This window comes from Pelmatolapia mariae, linkage group LG15 (assembly GCF_036321145.2).
Source record: "Pelmatolapia mariae isolate MD_Pm_ZW linkage group LG15, Pm_UMD_F_2, whole genome shotgun sequence".
NCBI lineage: Eukaryota > Metazoa > Chordata > Actinopteri > Cichliformes > Cichlidae > Pelmatolapia > Pelmatolapia mariae.
In genome coordinates this window covers 29,523,022-29,529,843 of record NC_086240.1, presented here as the reverse complement: position 1 = coordinate 29,529,843, position 6,822 = coordinate 29,523,022, and the positions used below count along the sequence as shown (strand labels likewise).

Sequence of the window (6,822 nt, the reverse complement as noted above, 5' to 3'; positions counted from 1 at the left end):
AACACACATCAGAGACATGAAAACGTAAACAGAAATTATAACGGAAGCAAAATGCAACTCTATTTCTTTAGCTCAAATTGATGAGCCACTGAATGTTGTAATTAACAAGTGGAGCAGTAGAAGAAGAAATCAGCCAATAATTGGCATTGTTTTGCATGACATGCCACATGCATGACTCACGTGGCACAAACACATTGCACCGAGCAAGATGGAGGAGCATGAAAGGTTACAACAGAAAAAGGGAACAAATGATTACCTCATTTTTTTTTTTTTTAATGTAATTCTACTTCATTTGTCTTTTATGCCTAAAAGTGAACATATTTTACACTGTTAAGCCTATTTTAAACTGTTGAGTGTGCCCAGAGTTACATACATTGCAGTGAACTGCACAACTCTTGTGCTTAACTTCTTCGTAATGTACATTTGTTCTTAATAACTTATATAGGTGAAAGTAATAGCTGAATAAAATCAGTGTTAAAAAAAACCCAATCAATTAATTGCAAAGATAGTGGACAGATTATGAAAAAAAAATCATTAGTTGCAGCCTTACATTGAACCAGACTTATTAACAAGTTAACAATGACACCCCCATAATATCAGATGAAGCACTACCTGTGATAGGTGGCATTGCTCCCGCACACCAATAGCAAATGCAGCTGCACATCTGGCAAGATCAACAGTTTCTCTTTTACCCTACAGGACAAAAAGAAAAACAATTGTGTAAGAAAAATGACTCACTCAGAATGTGTTTCAAATTCCACCAGATGCAAAGCAAAACAAAGAAATATTCCAAACTGTTGTACATTTTTGCTATTAAAAGATTCCTACTACAATGGATAGCTAATGAAGCTGCAAATGTTATGAACAATTTAAGAGTTATTTAACCCCTGTTAGGCCCTTAAAAAATGCACCCTTTAAAGGCCCTAAGGCCACAAAAAGGTCCCAGGGCCTTTAATGAAACTTAACCAGTCTTTAAGGAATCTACTCTGAAGTTAACTGAAAGAAAAATTTGAAAGCTGCTTGGTTCGTGGAGCATCTAACAACAACCAAGGCAGGTACACAACACTGGTAATAATGAGTTTATTTATTATGTTTAAGTATGGTAACTAAGCCTACATTGTTGTGCAAGCCTGAATTTCAACGGATTCATGCATTTGAAATTCAGCACTGGCCTTCATACCTATTAAAATATTCTAATCAAGTAGTTTATCTTAGAAAACACATAACTTTAAAACTATAACCTTCACTTGAACTGAGTACATTTTCTCTAGTTAGGCTTTACTACGGTTTTACTGAAGCTGAATTGGGGTAACTGTGCTTGGTTAAGGTTAAACAACACACATACATTTAAAAATTCGTGCGCGTACACACTGAAACACATAAAGTACATTACCTGATTCTGACGAGGTGTTTGAAGCTCAGCTGCGTCTTGCTCCATCACGTTCTGACTTTCCTGTCGTTCCTCCTCCAACACCTCCAATGTGACTGGGGGGTCTAGTGGTGGTGGCTCTACTTCAGTGCCATTGCCATTGCTAACAGTTTGTCTGGGTTCGGCAGTATAGTCAGCAAAAATGGCTGTACCAAAATTTTCGCCTCCTAATATATTTGCATCGGATGAAGCTGTCAGCCATCCTGTAGGCGGGTTCCCAGTGGCTAAGTATTGTGGATGTGTGCGTCTGAGATGGTGGTAAAACGAGTTGAAAACACGGTAATCCTCGGCGCATCCATCGACTCCACAAATGACACGGAAATCTGGACTGCGGCTGTGTGCAGTATTAATGTGACTTAAGAGAGACTTCAATGTCAACGCCACAAAGACGAAGCAAACCACACACCTCCAACAGGCCATTGTAGTAGACTAAAGTCAAGCAGAAAATATGTTGCAGAGTGGAGCTGTTGCCGCGCTAGTTTGGGAAATACCAAGTTCATGGGGGGAGGGGGGTATTACAAACTGTAGCTGTAAAAACAAAAAATGGTCACAAATAAGGTAAAATGAAATAACACCTATAAGAGTTTATTTTATATCAATGGAGAAGAAATTTACCTATCTGTAAATTTCTTCTTCATTGTGTTTTATGAACGTACAAACCACTAAACTGTATATAGAAGCAAATTGAGATGTCCACCCCCTTCGTGTTCCATGTTAGTTGTTACCTAACTCCGTTTGAATTTGGAGTCACAGGAATCTTCTGCACCTGGGCGTTGAAAGAAAAACTGTAAGAGAAAACTTCTTCAAGAAAGAGAGGTAAGCAATTTTAATTTTTCGAATGTAAGTAGTGTGTAGTATAATCACTGTTTTAAAGTCAAGCGGACAGAATAATAAATTTAATTTGAGCGCGGGCAGGAGTAATGTAGCATGCTAACGGATGCTAGCGTTAGCTTAGCAGCCCTCGCATGTGGTTCAGAGAACATTTAGTGAAGTATCTACTGTAATGTTGTGAGAATTCCTAGCTATTCTATTTATAAGGGGCAATGTTAGCCGTTTGTATTAACTTAAGTTAATAGGCACACTGAGAATTTCTTTCAATTAGCAAGATAGCTAATTAACCACATTCAGGGTTTTCCAATTGTCTTTGACTGATTTACTAGCTGCTTGAATTCCCTCACAAGGTGTGGGTTTAAATTAATATTTTGATATTAATTGGATTTATTAAAGTGGGCTCAAAACAGTGTTATTCAGGAATCAGGCTGGTTGGTAAAACAAGCGCTGTGTATCGATTCAAAATTGAAACAGAAGATGGCAGCACTGCATGTACAAGGATGCCAGCTGCCGTTAAACCCCGAAGAAGAAAAAGCTGTATCCCAGAATTCATAGCGCGGCCTAGCTCAGTTTCCAAAAATGGCGGCAGCTAGTTAGTTTTAAAATTTCTCTTATTACTCTTTCTAGGTCACAAAATAAATGTTTAACATATTTTCAGGCGGGAATGTAGCCGTGTAAACTTCAAATATCTGGACAATTTATCAAGACACCACATATTTTCAAAAGCGCTCCGACATTTTTGGAGACGTCTGTTACCCACTAGCTCGATAGCTAGCCGGGATTTAACGCTCACTAGAGCCTGTGAGAACACCGGACTCCGGGCAAACCATTTTTAAAACCACCGCCGTCTTTCACTACTCAGGTGAAACATGATATATAAGTCACTTAAATAACTTAAAGATGTTATTGTTTGGCTTTTTTCAGTATTTTATTTGTTCCTGAGTAAATCGGTTTGGCTGAGATTAAAGTTATAGTTTTTACACAGCTGAATAAACGTCAAGCAGACAACTGATTATTAGAAGTGTGAGATGCTCGAGAATATACTCCGGTGTCCTGTTATATTTTAGATAGCAAGGAGCAATCTGCAGAGTTCTTTAAAATGTAATAAACTATCATCTTGTCTTTATTTTTAGTTAGCACATACCTTAAACACTTAAAGCTGTAAGCTAATGATAGTTATATAAGAGCAAATGCTGCTGGTGCAATAAGCTGTACGTTTTACGTCCAATGGATGCATGATCTGATTAGTCGACTAATCGCAAAAATAATCGGTGACTAGTCGACTATCAAAATAATCATTTGTGGCAGCCCTAGTCAGCATAATCTTATTGATGAAATTCAATGACACAAATCTGGGTGAGTAAAAGTTCACCGGGCAATATTCTATAACCCTTTCAGACCTCAGCCTGGCTGTCTGGACATTTCTTTTATATTATAGCTTTAAAAAGGGTAAAAATGTTGATCAATCAAAACGATTTTTTGACATGAATCAATTTGATTCTCATGGGACTCAATTAAGATTCAACTTTTCAAATGTTTTTAACATAACACTAATTGTAAACATTTGTCTTGCAGGTGACTGAGCAATGGAGAAGCTGGATGATGTAACAGTATCTGTCCTTAAAGGTTATATTTGATAATACATTTGTGTGTGTATGTGTATGTATGTATGTGTGTATATATATAAATCTAACAGTTTTGTTTGTGCAGTTATGTGCTTGCACAGTTTAACTGGTGTTTGTCTTTTTGTTAGCTGCAAGCATTGACGAGCGCATGCTTTTAACATTGACCCGTGATGATCTGAGGGACCTTTTTTCTGGGCCTGAGCACTTTCTCAGAAGAAAACATGTGTGGTCAATAATTCATCCTGAGGTATTATGTAAAAAATATTTAGTTCAACTAATCTCCAGAAAGTATGCTTTTATTTTAGCAGTACTTGACATTTTTATTTTCTCACCCTAAAGCAGGAAGACCATCCGCTACCACAGAAACCTGAAACAACTTCTTCACCCAGGGTAGTTGCAACAGGCCCTCCAACCGCTGATGCTAATGTTGGCCAGCTGAAAATCTTGCAGCTCCCCAGTCCTCCGGAATATGTTGTGTACACCGACAGTGAGTTGGAGCAATGCCGAAAGAGTTACCTGGAGTTGGCCTGCTCCGGCAGGGAACAGGCATGCGTCATGTCAAAAGAACTGAGATGCAGATTGGTGAGAAATACAATCACAAGTATGGTGTCCCTTTTGAGAGCAAGCCAAGGCCAAATGGAGAGATACCCCTCTAAGACCGAAATCACTGCAATGGCTAAAAAAGTTGTGGAATATTATCCTATGCTGCAGGATAATGATGCAAGCGTAAAACACGTAAGTTTTTGTATTTGTGTGTCATATATAAATCATTTTGCTTTGTTCAGGGAGCATGATATATATGTATTTTTCAACAGGAGAGCATTAATGCCAAGTTAAAAAAAAGGCTGCAAAATATGAAAACCCCAGTAAAAAGGCAAGGACCAACACCGGAGAGGGGACGGCCCAAGAGAAGGCTCACTGACCTCTCCCCAAGGGATGAAGAAGCTGATGATGAAGATGCTGATCGCAGTTCTTCCAGTAGTGCATCTACTCTGTTATCACCTGTCAGAAATTCTGACGATGCCTCCACTTCATGTGAGTACATACATGTAATTTTGTAAAATGGTTATCAACACACAGCCAGTAGTAGCTAATGTTTTGTAGAAGTCTACTTCAGTAACAATGAAAAACCAAAATGCTCTTGTACTTCTCTCTATCTTAGCTGACAAGGATAGTTGGCAAATACAAGCAAGACATTACAAAACATTACAAGAAATGTGCAAGAAGGCAAAACCAAACCAAGAAGATGTGTCCCAGCTATTAGACCTCGAGTTTGAAGCCAGAAGAGCCTTCATTGACTCAGACACCATGAAAGAGGAGAACAGAGCTCACCTCATCTTGGATGCATATCCATGCTTTAAAGAATTGCATCATGTAAGTTTTTGGAAGAGTTAATCAATAATCACTTTAATTTCAAATATATTTGGTGTGGTAGTAAAGTTATTTTGATTTTATTTGTTTACTTATGTTTTTAAACCTATTGTAGGCGTTGGGTGAGCTTCGCAGAATTTTGGATCCCCACAACAACAAGTTCATCAGTCAAATAAAACTGAGATGGGAAGAATTCTGCTCCAGGGTAGAGTTCTACGGTGTGTCAAAGAAGGCAATGAATCCACCAATGACCATGGACAAAAGTAAGTTTTACCATTTGAATACAAAGTTCTCATCCTTTAAAATTTATGTTTATGAAGGTTTGTTTCTGCTTTGTCCAGCTGAAGCCCACCTTGCACTGATGAAGGCTCTTCCAACGCTCTTTCCCACACCTGCCCATCCACCAAAAAAGATGGGGAATGCTTCTGAAGCATTTCTACATGTCCTGAAGGTAAGTTTTGTAAAATTTGCTTATAAAGATCTACAGAAAATTTGGCAAACGAAATATTTCGGTCAAACATGACTCAAAAATGCTTTTTCGGTTTCAGCCGAAAGACTTAAATCTATAATTTATTGTTTTCATTAATTTATAACGTATTTAATGTACACGAGTGTGGTCACATAAGGAGTCGCTTGACACTGATAAACCATAGGTCAAAACTACTATAAAATGTGTGTAACCAACAAAAAACAAGATAATGACGTCTCCGACGTTATGACCAAATCCCAGCAAAAAAACATACAATTAACATAAGATGTTAACTGTCATGTCTTTTGTGTCTTGCAGCCTACAGAAGATCCAGATGCTGTCCTCCAGAAACGAAGCTTGTCATGTCCAGTAGTGATGTTCGATGGCTGCAAGTGTGTCATTGCTGTTGGTAATTTACCAGTTACAACATTTGACAAAGAAAAACTTGGTGAGGCTATGATATATGTGATGGCATACTTTTATTCACTCCATCTGACTTACCCCAAATGCGTGGCAACCCTGCTGTCTGTCATTCAGACAGAAGTTCTCCAGGATGCCATTCATGAGAGTGACACTACATCATCTTACAGAAAAGCCCTGGCAGAATGGCATGCATTTATTGGAAAGTAGTGTGTAAATTTCAGATAAGATTATGAGAGGGCACTTCTGTTTTGTTTTTTGTTTTTTCAATCTGGGTCTTATTTCTAAAATGGAAAATGTTCATTTACTCACCCAGACAAGTTTTGTGATATTCGGTGTCATTCGGAAGAAATTTGAATCTTTGTGGTCTTCCTATGTCACTCGTCAATTTTAATGGGGCAATGGCGAAACCTCTAAGACTGTTGAAATGTTGAAACCACTTAAACTCATAATGTTGGACCTGTACTGTTCAATTGTATCTCTATCTAATTGTATCTATTTTTTTTCTTTCTCTCACCCTCTCTCTCGCACTTTTTTTCGCTTCACTTCCCATCATCAGTTAGCTGGAGCGAAGGACCCAAAATTTGTGCTGCGTTGACCACTGAGCTCCGCTTGTACGTCTTTTTTTTTTTTTTGCTGCTTGTTATTTCAAAACATGTATCCCTCTGATTTTGTAT

At 38.1% G+C, this 6,822-nt stretch overlaps 1 long non-coding RNA gene across 1 annotated transcript; it reads left to right on the top strand.

Moving 5' to 3' along the window:
• The first annotated feature begins 5,418 nt into the window (after window positions 1–5,418).
• LOC135933809 (uncharacterized) lies at window positions 5,419–6,168 on the top strand. Its single transcript, XR_010573946.1, has 3 exons — window positions 5,419–5,519; window positions 5,598–5,707; window positions 6,044–6,168. It is a non-coding gene; the product is annotated as an uncharacterized LOC135933809 (long non-coding RNA).
• Window positions 6,169–6,822: the final 654 nt, after the last annotated feature.